The following is a 21,435-nucleotide window of genomic DNA, read 5'->3' on the forward strand; positions in this document are numbered from 1 at the left end:
CGACTGTGTGCAAAGAAAGTCTTTGCTTGGATCCCTGGTTTCACAGGGCTGTGCGATACGGGTATGTCACCACCAAGTCATATCAGCGTAAGTCAATTTGAATTCAACAAACTGCCATCTAACCCTTTGCCACTGAATCAGTCAAAAACGGTTAGTTTTCATTTGAAAACTAGCCCTGCATTTCTTAGCTAATAAGTGTAAGGGAAGATGTGGCTCCCGAAAATCCTGCATTCGTCATCTCTCAGCAATTGTGACTTGGAGTATGACCCTGGGGAGACTGTTCTGGCCCCACTGTCCTCCCTCACTGCACGGAGTCACCCCTATTGAGGACTCACTGTGTATAAGGAACCCTAGTAGACAGAGTAAAGGAATCAAGGTGGTGTCGTGGTTAAGGGCCCATACCCACTGCCAGCAAGTGGGCTCTGACTCATAGCAACCCTATAGGACAGAGTAAAACTGCCCATAGGGTTTCTAAGGCTGTAATCTTTATGGAAGCAGACTGCCACGTCTTTCTTCCCCGGTGCAGCTGATGAGTTCTAACCGCTGACCTTTCCATTGGTAGATGAGTGCTTCAGCACCGCACCACCAGGGCTCCTTGGTGGTTAAGGCCCTGGGCTCTGAAGTCAGGCTTCCTGAATTTAAATTCAGAAAGTTAACTCACCTGCCTGAGCTTCAGTTACTTCATCTGTAAAAATGAGGCCAATGAGAGCACTTAGCCCACAGCTTTGTTCCAAGTGCAGATACAGCACTTAGCACAGCACTTGGCACATATAAAGTACCTCGTAATTTCAGCTATTTTTTTTTTATTGTGGTAAGTATATATAACAAAAAACTGCTATTTCAACATTTTCTACATGTACAGTTCAGGGACATCGATCACATCCACCACATTGTGCAACCATCGCCACTCTCCAGCTTTTTCCCTCGCTCTTAACAGAAGCTCAGTGCGCCACAGGGAATGACACCCTCTTTCCCCTACCTTCCTGCCCTGGTAACCACCAGTAGCCTTTGGTCCCTGTAGTACAGTACCCATTGCCAGTGAGCCAATTCTGACCTATAGCAACCCCATGTGTTACAGAGTAGAACTGAGCTCCTTAGGGTTTTCTTGGCTGTAATATTTGCAGGAGCAGATTGCCAGGCCTTTCTTCTGTGGTGCCGGTGGGTGGGTTCAAACCACCAGCCTTTTAGTCAATAGCTGAGAGCAAACCATTCGCACCACCCAGGGACTTGTTTGGTCTCTATACATTTACCTAGTCAAGATATTTCATATAAGTGGGATCATACAATATTTGTCTCTTTGCAACTGACTTATTTCACTCAGCATAATGTTTTCAAGGTTCATCCATGTAGTAGTATATATCAGGGCTTCATTTCTTTTTATGGACAAGAAATACTCCATTGTATGTATGTACCACATTTTGTTTATCCATTCATGTGTTGATGGACATTTAGGTGGTTTTTACCTTTCAGGGCTATTGTGAATAGTACTGCAATGTATATTGGTGTGCTTTACCAATTATTTTTGTTACTATGATTATTCAAGAGTGACTAGGACAAGCCCCCTGTCCTTGGCTGAGGGTGAGAAGAAAAGTCATGAAAACATGACAGATGGTGACAAGTGCTGGTATGGAGGTACCAAAGTCTGAGGGACAGACGACTAAAATGGAAGAATGAACCCAGGAAGAGATTGTGGAAGACATGGCAGCTCAGCCAGGATATGAGGGGCAAAAAAGCTTTACTCATGTGGACATGGAACAAAGGAACAGCTTGAACAAAGGCACAGGGAAGGGCAAGTAGAGGGTATCTTCTCCCAACCGTGAGTGGGCTATCGTACCCTGCACGGATGTGTTTCTGTATCAATCTGCTAAATGGAGGACCCCAAATGCCACTCTGAAGAGTTTAGACTTTTATCTGCAAGTAGTGGGGGGCCAGTGGGGATGTTTGAGAAGGGAATTTGGGAGATGTTTCTGGTAACTTTTTTTTTTCTTTGGTGAGGCAGCATTGGAGGGCAGGTGCAGACTAGAGGTTGACAGGCACAGCACCCTGTGTTTCCATCTGAAAAACTCACTTTTCCAATCCTTGCTGATGTTCCCCTCCTTTCCTAGACCTCAAGCCCCACCAAGACAGGGGCTCTGTGCTTCTTTCTCATTACTGTGTCTCCAGTACAGTCCCTGGTGCTCAGTGAATAATTGTTAGATTGAAGCAGACAGAAGATATTAAACTAGAGCTGTGAGAGTGTGAGAGAGAGGATGGCTCTGAGAGTCACTTGGGGCAAAGAAGAAAGAGGATTTGGCAAATGACAGGAACTTGGCCAGTGAGGAATCAGAGATAAATCAGGGTAGAAGGCTCTGAGGGACTGAGGGAATGAATGGAGAGACTATTAGTGGAGAGAATGGACGTAGCTGGGGGAGCTCATTCAGCAGGCCGAATGTTGAGCTCAACGTGGGGCATGTTGTCTCTGAGGTAAGAGTCATCCATACGGAGCTGACTGGCTGGCAGGCAATGCAGATGGGACTCTAGAGAGAAGCCAGAGTGAGAGGCAGAAGCAGAAGAGTCAGGAGAGAGGTGAGGTCTTCAAGGGAGAACAACCCAAAGCTTGAAGAGGGAAGTGGACAGAGGCAGCCACCCTGGCAGAAGCTCTGCCTTCCTAGAGATCAGCATTGCAGTCCATTACTTCAGAGGAGAAGCCATGGAGAAGACCGGGGACAAGAGTCAGTTAGTGGGGAGGAGAGCCAAAGGGTCCAGGATCACAGCATTCAAGAGGAAGTCGGGGCTGGTCCACACTTGTCCAAAGCTACGAAAAGGCTGAACAGGATAGAAAACAGAAGCCTAAGTTGAGGGTTGGTCTCCCTTCCTCCCAGCTCTTGCTGTTCCAAGCACTTCTTCACACTGCCATGGAGGTCATTCTTCTAAAAGAAGGTCTCCCCGTGCCAACCTTTGGCTCAGAAGCCTTGCGTTGCTTCTTACTTTCCAGATATGAAGGCCCAAAGTACTTGGCAAAGCATTCCATGACCCCAAATCTGGTCTGAAATGCCTCACCTCACACTATGTTCTGCCACATTTCAGCGATCTGGGCTGCTCCTTCTGCCTGTTGCACACTGTGTACTTCCAGCCCTCATGAACTGGTTCATGCTGTTCCCTAGCCTGGAAAGCCCTTCTCCTCCATTTTCTGCTAACTAAGCTCTTCTTACCCTTCAAGCCCTACATCACTACAAAGGGCTGCATCCACTACAAAGTCTTCCCTGATTTCTTCAGTGAGAATGAGCCACCCATTGCCTCCTTCATGGACTCATGACACACTGCTTTGCTTCTGCCTAGCAATTATTTCATTCCTTCCTAAGAGTTGATAGAGTTGTTGGCTTGTCTCTCCCCCTCTACTAGCTTATAACAACATGTGAGTGAGAGCACATTTTATCTTGGATCTCTCACTGCATGGGTTGCCTTACAATTAAATGTTATCTGTGATTCTCTAGGGCCATTTTAGTACTGAGAATATGATATTACACATCTACTAAGACTTTGCTGAACATTTCCCGTAGTGGGACAATAATGGAAAATTTTGGAAAAGCCATCAGTAGTGCTTTATCACACGTGCTCCTTATAACAGTGGTTTAGAGAAATTCCTACACAATTCCACCAGGACATAAACATATTTCAAGAGCCATGAATTAGGAAGAAAAAGTTTCTCAACACTCAACTTACAAACTCAAAAAGCATCTGTTCATTGAATCATCTATCACCTTCTTCTGACCCTCCGAACAGGCTCTGGTGTTACTTAGAGTAAATCAGTATACTGGTTGTTCCTTCAACAGCTTGCTGTTTGTAAGTAAAACACATTCAAGAAATGTATTCAGCAATGGTTCAATGAGCACCTACTATGTGCCAGTAGCATGTCTGCATTAAGAGTGTACAATATGTGAGTCAGGTTAGTATCTCCTGTGGTCTGAGTTTCAGGGGTTAGACATTTTCTGTATTGTTATGGGAAACTGAGAGCAACTTAGAATTGATGTAGTCGTTCTTTCTTTCTTTCTTTTTTGCTTGCTTTGTTTTTATTTTAGGATAGACAGTTATAAAACACAGCTGGCCACATGGAAAGGGAGGCTACATTCCTCATGCAGCTGTGAACAACAACTTAAATATATCTCTAATCCAACAAACTAGATTCTTGGTAAGGAAGAAAAAAAGAGCTAATTGTTTTCAACATTTAGACTTTGAAACAAAAAAAAAAGAAAGAAAGAAAAATGCTAATATAGCCAGAGGGTATGTCGAATGATTTTTAAATTCATTTTCCTTGGCCCTCCAGAGTAGTTTGGGCGGAAGTTTTCCAAAACACTGAGTTTGTGAGGAAATGCTTCCTCCAACGTGATACTACTAGCAATAGCCATTTTCTGAACATTTGTTCCATGCCAGGCAGAATGCTGAAGACAGCTTTACCTGTGTTAGCTGATTACACCGTCTGAGGTAGGCGCCATTTACACATGGAGAAACTGAGTCAGAAGGATTGACTCACCTGAGGTCACATGTTGGTAAGTGGTAGGATTGGAATTTAAGTTCAGTTGCCTAACTCCAGGGCCCACATTTTAGCCACAACCAGGATTTCCCTTAACCTACCCCATTTGCGGCAGAATTCACCCAAAACATACTTGAATGGTGAGTAATGATCTGAGGAGCATTTTAAATTGCACCTCCTCAGCTTTATGTTATTCTGAAAGACAAATGTAAGAAACATGCCAGTTTGGCCTGCCCAAAAAAAAGTCCTAAAAATAAGTGTTGTTCTCCTTTTTGTATTTGAATACGTAGCACTTTTGTCCCTTTAACAGTAATGCAGACACACGTAAATGCTTATGTAGAAGGGTGTTCAGTACAGCATCATTAATAATAACCAACCAAAATCCACTGCTGTCGAGTCGATTCCAACTCATAGCGACCCTGTAGGACAGAGTAGAACTGCCCCGTAGAGTTTCCAAGGAGCGCCTGGTGGATTCAAACAGTCAACCTTTTGGTTAGCAGCCATAGGTTTCCAGGTATAGGCAATAGGATATCTAAACTCTATTACTTTACTGATCAACTCTATCTATGACTTTGGGCCTAAGTGTTCTGCTTTGTCTTGTGATTTGGGTATATTATTCTATGGCATCTTTGGAAGGAAAATGTTTAGTAGAAGGATAGTTACTGGAAGGGCCAGCCGATTCCCAGTACTGCCCACTCCAGCCTGAGCCACCATCATTGCTTTTCTGGGTGACTCCATAGCCTCCTAACTCATGCCCCTGTCTTCCCCCTTGCCCCTGTTAGAATCAATTCTCTACTCAGGAGCCAAGGGAGTATGTTAAAACGTCAATCATCTCATGTCACCTCCTAAGTACAGTCCCCCAGTGACTTTCCATGCACTCAGAATAAAGCCCAAACCAAACCAAACCAAACCCATTGCCATCAAGTCAATTCTGACTCATAGTGACCCTATAGAACAGAGTAGAACTGCCCCCATAGGGTTTCCAAGGAGCGGGCTGGTGGATTCGAAATACCGACCTTTTGGTTGACAGCTGTGATCTTAACTACTATGCCACCAGGGCTCCCCAAACTCTGCATAACTACAAGGCCTGCATGACCTGATCCTCATGGCCTCTCCAGCCTCATCTTGGCCACTCTCCCCCCTTGTCCACTATACTGTAGGTATCCTGGCCTTTTAGATTCTAGGACACACCAAGCTCTTGCCCACTTCAGGGCTTTATCACATGTCCTTTCTTCCACAAGGAATAAACTTTACCCCTACTCTTCATCCTTGCTTTTGAGATACCACTTCATTCTTCTGGCCTCTGCTTCCCTGTCACCTTCCTCAGGTTTTCCTTCTCCGCACAATGTATGACAGCTTCCGCCTGCTTCAGTGCCTCATTTGTTCCTTATAGCTCTTATCACAATTTCTACTTATTTTGTTTACTTACTTATTTGTTGGCTTACTTGGAGTGTGTGTGTGTGTGAGTGTGATTGCTTGTACATATACACACTCTGTCTGTCCCCCATGTTCCCGCCCCATTAGAATGTAAGCTCCTCTAAGGCAGGGACCATATCTGTCCTTTTCTCTTTGTATCTCTGAACTATGCCTCTCAATAAATATGAGAGGGAGGAAGGAAGTCCCTGAAAGGAGAATAGTTTTCCAGGCTGCCCAGTTTCCCGTGAATGTGGGCAGGATGTCCTGCTTAGCCCTAGCATTACTGTGCAAGTTTAAAAATAAAACTCCTGGGTGGAGTGAGAAGCCTTTAAAGAGGATGGGGCAGAGATAATGAGAAGCATGAGCCAGCCAACGCAGGTCCAGCAGGATGTGGGGCTGGCTGGGAAGACAATGGAATCTTGACTTCAGGGCTGCAACAGTCTGACGAATTTAGGACTCCTAGTTAGTCACAAAAGGAGCTCTGGCGGTGCAGTGGTTAAGTACTTGGCTGCTAACCAGAAGGTGGGTGGTTCAAACCCACCAGCCACTCTGAGGGAGAAAGATGTGACAATTTGCTTCTGTAAAGATTTACAGCCTTGGAAACCCTATGGGGCAGTCCTACTCTGTCCTATGGGGTCGCTATGAGTTGGAATCTACTTGATGTCAGTGGGTTTGGGTTTGGCAACTAGTCGCTAAAGGTTTTTCTCTTGATCTGCTGCAAATGGAAACACTGAAGTAGTCAATTCAGGATATACGCTCCCATCCTTGAGCAAGAAATCTTTTGAGTTTTTTTTTTAAGAGATATTCTTTACGATCCCTAAAATGGGAGCCCCACGCTGCTCCCCTTACTGCCCCACAGTGCATTCTGAAGAGGGAGAGGCCCCGAGGTAACAGGAGGAGATGAGCGTTCTTTGGCTCACCCTCCCCCGACCTCCCCCAGGGTCCATCCCAGCGTGGGATCCGAACCTCCCACCACAGTAGGGCTCCAGCCAGGCATCCCAAGGTGAAGCCGCCCTCTGAAGGCTTGGCTAGTTTCTGGGGCTGAGCGGTCATTGGGTCACTAGAAACAACTGGGACATTGCCTTGGAAACGGACTCCCCACACTTGCACTGCATGCATTTTGATCCACCCTGAACCAGCTGTGTGTTAAACCCTCAGGCCTCAATGGGAGGTGGGAGAGGCTTAGGGAGGGTCAGAGTGGGACAGGAAGGAAGGGTCCATCTTCTTTATAGGACAGTATCAATCTTCAGGCCTTAGTGAAAAGTCTGAAGACCCAGGAGAGCAGCAGACTAAAAGCAGTATTCTGGGCCTGGCTGCAGCCTGGACTCCTGCCCAGAATCCATCTCTCTGTGCTGCTTCAGAAGCCAAGCGATGTGCTAACGGTCACCTGGTGCAAGGAGATATTGGTGAGCCTCTGAAACATTGATTACCATGAGTTTTTCCATATACACAGCTACGAGATGGTCAGGAAGACCACAAAGGAAGGGGAAGGGAACTAGCAAGTACCAAGAGATGGCTAGGCTCTGAGCTTTACGCGCCACCTTTAATTTAACCTCTACAACCTCCTATGGGAGGTGGTTTATTACCATCTCTGGTTTATTCTGGAGGAAATTAAAGCATAAAGAGGACCCGTTCCTTGCCAAGTTATCCCAGTGAGTGAGGGCGGAGCTGGGATTCAAACTGAGGCAGCAGCATGAAGCCTAAACGCAAAATGGCTGTGCAGTTCACACCCTAGCAAAGGCCAGGCCTCTAATCCTTGCAGCCAATTTTCAAATAATTTCAACTCAAAGCCCAGGGCCAGGGGATGCTGAGCAGAATTTTTGAGGAGTCCATGCACTGAGACTAACAGATTCCCAGGTGGTGGGATTGGGAATCCCAAAGCCCGCTTCGTGAGCTGAGTGAAAGAAGTCTGCTGAAGTCAACTGTCCTTTAATTAATTGTTGGAAACACCCACAGCTTAAAACTGTGAAACTAGTACCGTGTGTCTGCTCTGAGCTTAAGCTCCTTGAGGGGGCTGTTGCTTCTTTGCCTAGCTCTAGGTTCCTGGCATGAGGATTTAAAATGCTGAAAAAGCACAGGATGGTAATCTTTTCTTGGAGCCAAAGAAAAGGCCGACAAGGGAACTGCAGGTGACCTTCCCGTCCCAGCCCCATTTTTTTTTTTTTTTGGCTGAAATACATCCCTTAGGAAGACTTCTAAAAAACCTTAGCCAGGCTGCAAAGTTTGTCAGTATCACTAATAATATTTTATGGAGCAAATACTTCATGTTATATACCATATACTAAAACGTTTTGGGTGCTTACATGTATTCTGTCACTAAATTCTTACACCACCCCATGAGATAGCAACAACTAACAGTGATGTAGCACTTACATTCACAATGGACTTTATCTGTATTAACTCACATAGTCCTCTCAACAACTGCAGGATATAGATGCTGCCATTATCTCTACAGAAATGGAGAGGTTATATAACTTGACAAAGGACATGCTGCTATTGAGTGTCAGAGCCAGAACTCAAACCTATGCTTAATTATTGTGCTACCCTACCCATGACACATTACAGGTTGTTGCTCTGAAATAAAATTTTAAAAAACCAAACCAGTTGCCATTGAGTCAATTCCGACTCATAACAACCCTATAGGACAGAGTAGAACTGCCCCATAGAGTTTCCAAGGAGTGGCTGGTGGATTCAAACTGCTGACTTTTTGGTGAGCAGCTGTTTGCCACTATGCCACCAGGGTTTTCACTCTGAAATAATGAGCAGTGAATGAGAAGGAGCCCTGGTGGTGCAATGGTTAAGTGCTCAGCTGTACAATGAAAGTCGGCACTTAAACTACTGGCCGTTCTGCAGGAGAAAGATGTGGCAGTGTGCTTCTGTAAAGATTCACAGCCTTGGAAACCTTATGGGGGGCAGTTCTACTTTGTCCTATAGGGTAGCAATAAGTCAGAATCCACTCGAGATGACAAAAGTTTTTTGTTGTTGTTGTTTGAGGAACCCTGGTGGCATAGTGGTTAACTTTTTGGCTGCTAAGCAAAAAGGTTGGTTGGTGGTTGGAACCCACCAGCTGCTCCTTGGGAAAAAGATGTGGCAGTCTGCTTCAGTAAAGTTTTACAGCCTTGGAAACCCAATGGGGCAGTTCTACTCTGTTCTTTAAGCTCGCTATGAGTAGAAATCAACTCCATGGCAACAGATTTTAATGAGCGAGATAGTTAGAATGTGGAATTAGCTGAAGAATTCTTGGTCTCTCAAGTCAGTTCCCTGGGTGTCCTTCCCAAGGAACTTAGGATTCTGTTTCCCAAGCCTCAGCAAAGACATCCCAGGACTGTCCATGGAGAAGAGCATTCCTACTCCAGAAAGTCTGAAACCAGGGATCCAAACCACCAGAAAACCTGTTCCAGTGTGTCATCCAACTAAGCTTGATCTCAGAACCTTTGTCCTGGGGATTCCCTCTGCCTGGAAGGCTGTTCACCCAGTCTGGACATGACTGGCTTCTTCTATCACTTAGGCCTCAGTGCAAATGTCACCTCTCAGAGCCTCCTTACTGATCACTTACTCTACACCAGCTCCCTCCCCCACCAACATCCTCTGTACTGGTTTCCTATTGCTGCTATAACAAGTTACCACTGACTTAGTGACTTGAAACAACACAGATTTATTATCTGACAGTTCTGGAGGTCAGAAGCCTGAAATAGGTCTCACTGGGCTAAAAAAAAAGATGTTGGTAGAGCTGTATTCCTTTCTGAAGAGTTTAGGGGAGAATCTGTTTCCTTGCCTTTTCCAGCTTCTAGAGATCATCTGCATCCCTTGGCTTATGGCCCCCTTCCTCCAACCTCAAAGCCAGCAACGCTGCATCTCTCTAACCAATCTTCTGTAGTCACATATCCCTTTTCTCTCACATCTCACATCTTCTCTCTGCCTCCCTCTTTCAATTTTAAAAACCCTTGTAATTACAAGGAAACCCTGGTGGCATAGTGGTTGAGAGCTACGGCTGCTAACAAAAAGGTCGGCAGTTTGAATTCACCAGGTGCTCCTTGGAAACTGTATGGGGCAGTTCTACTCTGTCCTATAGGGCTGCTAAGGGTCAGAATCAACTTGACGGCAACAGGTTTTTTGTAATTGCATAGGGCCTGCACTAAAGATGATGCAGCCAAGCCCAAGACACCTGGGATCAGCAGGCCTGTGACTGTGAGCCTGGAAAGGCTCTCCTCTGGGCTGCTGGACTTTCTTCATGTAGATCCCAGGAAGCAACACTATCTCATTCTCAGCTTTCCCCCAATGCCATTTCTAAATCTGACAACGATGCCAGGGAAGGACAAGAAGAGTCTCATTTTTCTAGAAGCTCTTTATGTCCCCAGAGGTATTAGTGCGGCACTTTGCACACATTGATTAATCAATGCAAACCGCTTCTACTAGTCCCATCGGGATAGTTACAGGGGGCGAGCAGAGATGGTCTGTCTACCTCCATGGGTAGAAGGGCCGGAGCATGCTGAACCAATGCCTCCCTTCTGGGGGCCTGACATCACTTGTTTGTCTTTGAGCTGACCCACAGCATGGGGTCCTGGGAACCAGGAGGGGCCTACACAACCAGGTGAAGGTCAGAGGCCCTTGGTGCAAACTTCTCAGGTTTCAGATGCTCCTAACCCCTTTCCAGAGCTACCAGGAGCAACGGAGGGTGGAGGTCCCATTGCTCTGCTTAGTCTTGGCTTTTTCCACTCCCAAGATTTAATGACTGATTGATTCATTCACTCATTGCACCGATATTTACTGAGCACCTACTATGTGGCTAGGCACTGTTCAGGCAATGGGGATACAGCAGGGAACAAGACAGACAAGGTCCTGTCCTCATGAGGCTTACATACTAGTGACCAAAGCAAGTTTTTTAGAAAATGAGTAAGGTTGACTGCTGACTGGGATAAATGCTGTGAGTAAAATAGAGGTAATATAGAGAATAACAGGGAAGCCTCTTAGAAGAGTTGATATTCAAGGTGAGGCCTGTGGGAGGCTGAAATATCTCACACACATACACACACACACCCCTGAAAGATATGCACATCCTACTCCCTGGAACCTCAAATGTTACCTTATGTGGAAAAAAGCATGTTTGCAGATGTGATTTAAGTTATGATCCTGAGACAGAGAGATTATTCTGGATTACCAGATAGGCCCTAAATGCAATTATATATATCCTTATAAGAGGGAGGCAGAGGGAAATTTGACACAGACAAATGAGAAGAAGGCAATGTGACCACGGAGAAGAGATCAGAGTTGATGCTGCCACAAGCCAAGCAGTGTCAGAGCCACCAGAAGCTGGAAGAGGCAAGCAATGGATTCTCCCCTAGAGCTTCCAGAGGGAGCACGACCCTGCCCATACCATGATTTCGGCCCAGTGATACTGATTACAGATTTCTGGCCTCCAGAACTGTGACAGAATATATATCTGTTGTTTTAAGCCACCAAGTTTGGGGTAATTTGTTACAGCAGCCAGAAGAAACTAACCCAAGTCCTGAAGGATGAAAAGGGGCCTGCTACGTGAAGGATCAGGCAGAAAGCATTCCAGGCAGATGGACGCAACTGCAAAGTTCCAGAGGCAGGAAAGGGTGTAGGACACCTGAAGAACAGAGGGAGGCCAGTGGGGTGGCGAGAGTGGGTGGGAGATGTGAGATGAGTGGGAGCTGGTGGGGGACGATCTTGCTCCCCAAGAGGCCTCCTGGCTGGTTTCTCACCTTCCCAAAAATCACATCTCTTTGCCAAAGTGTGCTCCCTTCACCCCAAGAGCCTCATCCATGCTTAACCAAATCCAATCCCTCTACTCGAAGAAAAAGGAAGGAAAGAGTTCCTTTTGAGGCAGGCAGGGTAGCGTGGCAAAGGCATGTTGTTGTTGTTGTTGTTGTTAGGTGCCATCAAGTCGGTTCCGACTCACAGAGACCCTAGGCACAACAGAACAAAACACTGCCCGGTCCTGCGCCATCCTTACAATCAAACTGCTGACCTTTTGGTTAGCAGCCAATCGTTGTTACGCTTGAGCTCAAGGCATAGCATTTGATTTTACATCAGGGCTCGTCTTTGTGGATTATGCCAACAACACTTGATATTAATGAGATGTTTCCCAATGTTGGGTCTGATGTGTGTATTTCGTGGCCCAAGGATTCAGGAGCCTGGGAGGGCTGCAAATGCCAAGCAGGAAGGCTCTAGGCCCCAGGCCGGTCTTGCTGCTACTTTGGTGAAATCATGAATAAGGCAAAATTTGGCTTTAGATTCTTTGCACTCCTCCTTTCAGCACCCTCTTAGCGCCTTTTCAGACCTGGCTCTGCCCACTTTCTTCCCTGGTGCCCTAGGGCTGTCCGCCTGGCCCTCCTGCCCACCCCCACACACCTACTCTTTCCCCTTCACAGTTTGAATCTCTGCCATTCACCACAGCCCCCGCTGAATAGTTAACCTCCCCACGCATGCCTACTCCTGCAGCTTCAGGCAAATTACAAGCAGGCAAAGGAGAGGTTATGTTCATGAGGGCTTTCTGTTCCTTCAGATGATGCCTAAGAAGAAGCTGCCTGTTCAACCCCAGTGTGAACCTGGCCTTGCGGCCAAGCCTGTTAAATAACCTCACTGACAGGAGAGAACTCTCCCTATTTAAACACTTCCCAATGGGCCATTACAAACTCCTAGAACATACTCTGTTGAGGGAGGACCATGGCTGGAACCCTCTTTGGGTAGTGGCATGGAACTTCACTTGCCAAAGATGATACAGCCAACCCCAAGTGTGTGAGCACAAGAAACCTGATATCTTGCTTCAGGGCCAACCCATTGCTGAGGCACACCACCAGCATCCCTGCCCCCTTTATTGAAATGAGAGTTTGCCCTATCATAGGATCACATCCTTCTCTGGCTTTCTGTGGCTTTCAGCATAAGAGCCTACATCTTCAACATGGCCACCATGGCCTGGGCCCTGACTGCCCTTTGAGCTCCTACTTGCCCCCTTTTTCCCTGAACTGCAGCCACACAGGCCTAGCTTCCATTCCTTGCCTATGCGCGTGCTCTTCTCTCTACCTGAAACACTCTTCCCTCTCCCAAGTGATGCGTTGTGAGCTTTCAGGTCTCAACCTAAGCATTGCCTCCTCATGGAAGCTTTGCATACCCCCCTGACTGGATCAGGTGCCTCTGCCATATGCTTTCATAGGTCCACTCAAGAGAGCGCCTACTTTCTGATGTCTGAATCCTCCCCACACCCTAACTTTCATAAAGGCTCTGTGGTAGCTGCAGTGTTCAGCACCCTGCCTAGCACACAGTGGATGTTCCATAACCGTTGGTTGAATGAGGTGAATGAACCTGAAGTCATCCTGCCCCCTCCCAGCCCCCATTCTCTCTCCTCTTTCTCCTCCCATCTCCTTTTTTCTTTACTTTTACTTCTCTCAAGTCTCTTCACCCTTTCTATTCATTCCTTCTTCCTTCCTGGACCTTGGGCCCACCTGTGTCTCCCAAGAGCACTGTTTTGATCAACAGAAAGGTACTCACAGTTTTAAAAAAAGTTGCTATAACTTGGCATGATGCATTGGTCTTCAACTAGATCACCTCAAACTCAGGTCCTAGAGGGAGAACCTAGGAGTCTGCTCTCCTATACCTTCCACCTGCCCATCATCCAAATCCTCTTTGATTCCATGAGTGAGATAAAAGTAGGGAAGCCCAGGGACATATCACCTTCTGAAGAAATTAATGAGAGTCTGAAAATGGGGGTAGACAAGACAGGCATGTGAATTGGAGAAAGATGCTGAAGAACAAGAAAAGAAGGGTTGAACAAATAGGAGCTAAAATTACTCTCATAGTACAGCCTAGAGGTTACGTGCATGGGCTCTGGTAACCTGCTAGTCCTGAATTCCAATCCCTGCTCAGCCCCTTACTAGTAGTGGGGCCTTTTCCCTCACTTGTAAACTGTGGCTAATAATAGTACCTAATTTTAGGAATTATGAAGATTTAATGAAAGAATAGCTAAGTGGAGGGCTTAGCCCCGTTCCTGGCACATAATAAAAGCTCAATATGTAGTTGCTGTGTTGTTGTTACTGTAATAGGTGGAACTCTAGTCCAGGAGAAATGGTAAATCGGAAAGAGTTTGATGACAAAGAGGGCAACTGCCACTGATTCAGGCCACACAATTCCATCTTCTCCTTAATAGTAGCAAAGAGGAGGGAACCAGAATAACATCTATACCTGAGCTTCTTAAATTATGTTTGTGGACCAAAGGTATCAGAATCACCTTGGTCCCATCAAGAAAATGCAGAATCCTGGGTCCCTATGAGCCTGACTGAGTCAAGACTTCTGTGGGTAGGACCCAGGAACCTGATTTTTTTTATAAACTCCCCTGTGATCCTCAGGCAAATTAAAGCTTGAAACCACTAGGCCAGACCACTGGGAAGACAGAGAGGTCTTGCCCATCAGTAACCCCCCAACATCTGCACAGGCCTGGTGCAAGCAGGCACTCCCCTCACACCTGTTCCCATTATTGTATTCCTTGGACAAAGTCAGAGAGGTGGTCTTGAGCAATGACGCATAAAACAAATCTCTGAAGTCACGTTTTAGACATACAACTCAGAGGGATCAAATCAAGTCTTCTACATTACTCACTGCTTTCACTCAGTTCTAGATTGTCCCTATAACTGGGGTCCCACAATCTTAACCTCAGGCTTAGCTCAAGATGTGTTCTGACTTTGGGCTTGAGAAGTATAAGGAGTCTGGGCCAGCACCCGTGCGTCACCTTTGTCTCTGTTCTTGAACCTCATTTCCTCTCTTCTTTGGCACCATCAACTGCCTGGTTCAGAAAAATCTGAGGCCCAACTATTCCCCAGTGCCTGGATTAATTCTGGATTATTCCCAAAGCCCCAGCCCCGAAGGCTGTAGGCCTCAAGGCTGATTCAGCCCTGAGTCAAGCCAGGGTCCAGCCATCTGTTGGCGGAGTTTCCAAATTCTGGCCTACTTTCTAGGGTCTTCAAATATCCCCTATTGCTCAGTTCCTGTCGTTGAACTGTACTTGCCTGTCAGGGCTCCTCCTGCGCACCCCCCACGCCCCCACCCAAGCCATACACAAAAAACAAAAAAACCAAACCCGTTGCCATCGAGTCAATTCTGACTCATAGTGACTGTATAGGACAGAGTAGATCTGCCCCATTGTGTTTCCAAGGAGCACCTGGTAGATTCGAACTGCTGACTTTTATGGTTAGCAGCCACAGCTCTTAACCACTATGCCACCAGAGTTTCCAAGCCATACACAGCATACTGATTAAGAGCAGAGTCATAATGGACAACCTGGGTGTGAAGCTTAATCTGCCACTTAGCAGCTGTGCCACTTAGCAGTCTGCACTTAGCAGACTTTAGGCAAACAGCCTACCTACCCCTTGAGTCTCAGTGCCTGCTTCTGTAACAGCCCTGTGAAGCAGGGCTGTGCTGAGGATTCAGTGAGGTGATGCCCCACAGCCTGGCACATAGCAAGGGCTCGAGAAACACTGATGACTACAGAAGCTCTTTCTTTCCGAACACTCAGAGATGCAAACAAAGCTCTTTGCCAAAGCAAAAGACTTCCATATTGCCCAAGAGGTGACACTGTGATCACTCACAGAATGTCATTTTGGACTTTGGAACAAATGGACTTTTGAATAACCTCTTCAGAACTCACGTTTTTTCATTACAGTGATAATAGCAAATATTCACACAGGGCATTATAAGCCAGGCACTTAAAGATTTAAAGATGAGGAAATTGAGGCACAAGATCACAGGGCTAATAAGTGGCAGAGCCAGCATTTGAGTCCAAGCAGCCTGGCTACAGAATCTGTGCACATAGTCACCATGGAATGCTGCCTCCTAAGTACTGGAACTTAGGAATTAAGATGATCATGATTCCCTCCTCCCCTTTTTCCCTCCCTGTTGACCCTGGCCCAAACGCTTCTTCTCTTTCCTACGCCTTGAACACCTTTATCTTCCAGGTGAATTGGACATCCTGTCAGCCCAGGCCCATTCTGTTACCTGCCCATCCTATGGTTAACTGGCTGGATCCAGTCACACCTTGAGATGGGACACGTTCTTGATTCTCAGTGAATATGTGTTCATTCAGTGAATCCTTACTTAAGGAAAAATACTCATTCATCTATTCATGTTCCAAACCAAAAAAACCCATTGCCGTTGAGTCAATTCTGACTCATAGCAACGCCATAGGACAGAGTAAAACTACCCATAGGGTTTCCAAGGAAAGCCTGGTGAATTCAAACTGCTGACCTTTTGGTTAGCAGCCAAACTGTTAACAACTATGCCACTCGGGTTGCCCATTCATGTACAGGTGCTAGATTTACCTAAAACGGTTATGTCTGTGGTGCAGATGACTACAAATTATTTTTCCAGTAGCCTAATACCAGGGTATTACATTGGTCAAGCAATGTCTACTTAATGAGGTGGAAGTGGGTGTGCCTTCCACTGTGCACAATACCTAGCTCCTGGCAGTAAGCACAGCAAAGCTGGCAGCTCCATGGTCCTTAACAGTTTATTTAAAAAAAAAAAAAAAAAAAGGTTTATTTAGGGCCCACAAAATGCAGGTCAGCAATGCGAGCGGCCATGCTTTCTCTCCCTAGATCAGACATCCCTTTGTTAGGTATAGATGGGGCATGTGGATGTCTACCCACTGTCTCCACTGAAAATATTGTCATCATAGTGCTACTTGCCTGTAGAATCAGCTCCCAACTCACGGTGATCCCATGCATAATGGAATCGGATCATTGTGATCCATATGGTTTTCATCAGCTGATTTTTGGAAGTAGATCACCAGGCTTTTCTTCCCAGTCTATAACTACCACTGAAACCTGGTCAGCATCATAGCAACACACAAGCCTTCACTGACAGGTGGATGGTGGGCATGCTTCAGGTGCATTGGCTCGGAATTGAACTCAGGTCCCCCATACGGAAGCAAGAATTCTACCTTTGAACCACCACCAGATACTGCTTTCTTAAATTGTTTTTGGAACCAGGCAAGCCATACATGTGTACGTGCATATCAGATTTGGGAGGGAGCTTAAAAGAAACTCAATGTTTTTTCCCTTAACGTTTTGTGTATAACTTTGCTTTTGATTAAGTACTCCATTCGTGAATTCATTTACTGACACCGAAAATGGCAGGGCGAACAGAAGAAGGTCTCCCCACGTTGGCCAGCTGACCTAAGCAGCAGGTCTGGTGATACTCCTTCAGAGCATCCAATTTCAAGAGATGCATTTCCTTTGCAGCCCTCAACGGCCAACACAAAGAAAAACAAAGGAAAAAGGACCTTGTGCCTGTGAATCGGTCTCTACCGAAATCCGCACTCCATCACACAGAAAAATAGCCCAGGAAAGAGCTGGCCAGCCCTTCCCTGGACACCACTTCCAAAGCAAGGCCCATTTCTTTTTGGCCCCTTGCCACTGTCAAGCTAGCTCATGCTCAGCAGAGCCATCAGAGGTGCAGCCTGGCTTGTCCTCTGCTGAGGCGCACCTGTCATCTCACTGGTGTTTGTGGAGCTGAAACATAAACAGTCAAATGCCTGAGCAAATGAAAGAACGAACTGGTCACCAAAGCGGGAAGGAAGGGAGAAAGCGGGGTGGGGTAGACTTAAAAGAGCTAGAGAGATCACAGAGTGTTTTAATTCTGCAGAGGCCTAGAGTAAGCTCTTGGACCTGAAAGGCAAGATAAGCTGGGCTTCACTTTGGGCCTCTGAGAAACGGTACTTGATTAAATGCCTGAAATTTCCATCCCAGCACCTGGAGGTCTGAATTCCTGAAGAATTTCTCTCTAGAAGCGTTGCATAATTTTGGCATGTTGTAGTGACGTGGGTGTGGATAGCATATGTGCCAGGGAATGTGCCCAGTGGTTAGTCCTTGCGGCTCCTTCTCCACTGGCACCCATCTGGAGGAATGGTGAAATGAGGAGTTATTTTCAAAGAAGGACCCAGAAGAGACGGTACAAAGTAATCCAGGTGGCCAGCGGGGTCATCAAAATAACACCCTGTCAAAGCCTTGAGCTGATACACTCTGATCATCCTATATTTCAGCCTGACTTTTATACCAAAGGGTGACCACATCTAAGGTGCCTATCAAGTGGGCTGCAACAATAGGCTCAAACATACCTACTATGGTGAGGATGGTGCAGGACCAGGCAAGGTTTCGTTCTATTACACATAGGGTTGCTATGAGTCGGCGCCAGCCCGACGGCACCTAACAACAACAGCCAAGTTGGTAGGCTTTTCAAGGTGGCTGAATTTCCATGAGTGTGACACAGCAAGATAATGCCAGCCATTGTAGCTTCGGCCACAGCTTTTGGCTTCTGCAGAACCACAGGGGCACCTCCAGCACTTTAGTAAATGACAGCATTCCTGCCCCAGTCATCACCGGGTGGCAGCGGGGGGACAGAGATAACGGGCAGCTCAGGTGCATTATTGTTGTTACCGTCTCTAAAATGTACGTGTGTTTTCACATGCATGTGCCACCAGCAAGCCCATTCCCAGAGCAGTCTGCACACAGCTTAAACGCAGCCAGAGGTGAGCTTCTCGGGGTTCACTTCCAGAGTGCTGGTTCCAGTGGTATCGGCTTAAAATATTTTGCTGCCCGAACTTTTCCCTTTTATCTTTTCTCCCCAAGTAACGTCATACTTGCACTCAGACACACACACACGCACACACTTCTCAGCTCTAGATGTAACCTGCTCTCTGTTCCCCAGAACTGGTTCCCTGATTCTTACCTGAAGCTACAGAGCTTGTAGGCTGAGGATCGTGCCTCTCTCCACGCTCCAAGGGGAAAGAAAATCCACGTGGTGTCCTCTGTCACGGAGGGCTGCTGCTGCGGCGGCCGCTTCCCCGCCAGCCCCAAGCCAGCTGTCTGAACCTCTCAGTTACTGCAGCTCTGTGTAGGGAGAGGGGATGGGCCGTGGCATGCACATCAGGTTGCTGGCCCAAATCCAGACACCGTGCCACAGTGCCGGCTACCAGTCCCAGAAGGCGGTGTGGGAAGGAGGGAGGCGGGCGGGTGAGCTGAGAAAGTCAGCCTCTGGGTCTATTGCTGACCCTTATTTATCAGCAGAGGGACCTGCCTCCACACCCGCCCCGCCCACAGGGACACACACAGAGCTCTAAATGCCCCCAACTCTGGACAGCCAGCAACAAGCCCAGGAAAGCAGAGCAGCTGGCCAGCGGGAGGTGAGACAGAGACAGCAGACGGTGGCAGCAACTACCCTGAGTGTTGTTTTAACGTGGTTTGTCTTGGGGCAAATGGCTGAGCTGAATGGACTACTGGCCCGTCTGAGCAGAATCCTGTTTATTTTGAGGCCTCAGTTGCCAGGGAAACAGCAGACTCCTCTGAAATCAGAAGGCTGCTGGATGAAAGGGAGTCCTTTTCTGTCCTGTTGTCTGGCATGCCTGCCCAGGGGTGTCAATGTCTGTGTGTGGCAGACTATGTGTGTGTGTGTCTGTCTGTCTGTCTGTGCTTTTACCAGAGCCAAACCTTACAAGGGCATTTTGCAAAGACAGTCAAGGCAATGGCCATCCAGGTTAAGGTTAGGGAGGGGCTACAGAGAGAATATTTCTGCCTTTCCTCGCAGGTGTTCCAGCCTGTCCTTGCTACGTGAGGTGGATGCTCAGGTGAACCCAGCTCCAGGGCTGGGGGTTGCTTCAGTGGAGCGTGGGCATCATCTTTAGGCCACGGGCCAGGAGGAGCCAGGGAGGGAGGGAGCTGTCTGTACAAATAACTCTTTGGCTAGAAGGTGGGAATGGAACTGGACTGAAAGGACATGGATCAGGAGGTGTCTTTGAAGAGACCAAATGGAAAGATGATGAATAGTTTCCTGTAATTGATGAAGAGTGCCTCCTCCTTATGCAGGCATTTGAGCCTGGGAGGTGTGAGTGTGTGTGTGTGAGAGACTGTGTGTGTGTGAGAAAGTGTGAGTGTGTGTGTGTATGTGAGTATGTATGTGAAAGAATGTAAGTGTGTGTGAGAATTGTGTGTTAGAAAGAATGCATGTGTGAGTGTGTGTGAGATAACTATGTGAGAGAGGGTGTGAGTATGTATGTGTGTGTGAAAGACTATGTGAGAGAACTGTGTGTGAGAAAGTTTATGTGTGTGTGTGTGAGAATGTGCGAGTGTGTATGTGAGAGCATGTGTGTGAGAGAACTGTGTGAGGGGGGTGTGTGTGTGAGTATGTATGTGTATGTGTGTTGTGTGAAAGAGTGTGAGTGTGTGTGAGAAAGAATGTGTGTGTGTGAGAGGATGTGTGTATGTGTGTGCGAATATGTATGTGTGAGTGTGTGTGTGAAAGTGAGTGTGTGTAAGAGAATTGTGTGTGAGTGCGTGTGTGAGAATGTGTGTGTATGTGTGAGTATGTATGTGAAACAGTGTGAGTTTGTGAGAGAATTGTGTGTGAGAGTGTATATGTGAGCATGTGTGTGTAAGTGTGTGTGAGAATTGCATGTACGTGTGACAGTGTCTATATATGTGCCAGAGAGTTGTGTGTGAGAGAGAATGTGAGAAAGTGTGTGTGAGAGAGAGAGTATGTGTGTGTGTGCACATGCTGCCCACATGATAATTCAGATACAGAGGTACAGGTTGACCTGTCAGATGGCAACACGCTTGCTGATTTGACCCCTCTCAGCAGTTGCCGGGTACAGGGGAGGTGGAGGTGGAAGCCTCTTATCCAAACTCATGAAGCCCCCAAGGAGAAGCCCTGTGCCTTTTGAAGGCATGAGTCTTGGAAAAGCCCATTTCCTATAGCCAAGAACTAGAAGGTTCAAACATCACATAACTCAGATAATGGATGAGCAGCAACTCTCCTAAAAGGGCCTTGAAGGTACAGAAAAAGTTAACTTCAGACTCTGTTAACTGGAACCACCTTGAACTGCCGCTTTCATACGTCCAAAGGTTCCTGATAATTCATTTTAAAAAATAATAATCTTCCTGAGTATCTGCAAGATTCCAAAGGGCCTTACGATTCATAGAAAGGTAAAAGTATTTCGTACAATTGTCTTCTAAATTTTGGAGAATTATTATGCTGTATGTTGTATGCAGGATAACTCTTTTTTTAACATTTTTCAGTTGGAAAAAAAAAAAGGTACTAAAAGGCCCTTTATTGAAAAACAGCAGCCCCAGCCCTGGTGTTTGAAAGATCCTTGGGTGGGTCTTCTAAATTTGATTGTGGACCCTCAGTGGACCCATCCAAAGTGGAGATCTGTATCCTCAGTTCTGAGAATGTTTTCCTCTGTTATTTCTTAGGCTGTTTGTTCTCCTCCACTTCCTCCATTCTCTTTCTGATAATTTTATTAATCAGATGTTGGACCTCCTGGATCGATCTTTTTTTTTTTTTTTAAATCTTTTCTCTGCTATAATCCATCTGTGTGTTTTATTATTGTTGTTGTTTAATAGTATTTTATTAAGGTGAAAGTTTACATAGCAAATTAGGTTCCCGTTTTAATAATTTCTATACAAATTAGAATGATACATTTTAAAGTTAGCAAACACCCTAAA

General features: G+C 46.4%; 1 protein-coding gene across 1 annotated transcript in view; it reads right to left on the reverse strand.

The window, feature by feature from the left end:
- FGF1 (fibroblast growth factor 1) overlaps nucleotides 1–18,812 on the reverse strand; it is a 105,543-nt gene extending 86,731 nt beyond the window's left edge. The window contains exon 1 of the mRNA XM_003404573.4: nucleotides 18,665–18,812. The gene's annotated coding sequence lies outside the window, so the exon portion shown is untranslated. The remainder of the gene's footprint in view (nucleotides 1–18,664) is intronic.
- Nucleotides 18,813–21,435: the final 2,623 nt, after the last annotated feature.

The sequence above is a fragment of the Loxodonta africana genome, chromosome 2 (genome assembly GCF_030014295.1).
Source record: "Loxodonta africana isolate mLoxAfr1 chromosome 2, mLoxAfr1.hap2, whole genome shotgun sequence".
NCBI lineage: Eukaryota > Metazoa > Chordata > Mammalia > Proboscidea > Elephantidae > Loxodonta > Loxodonta africana.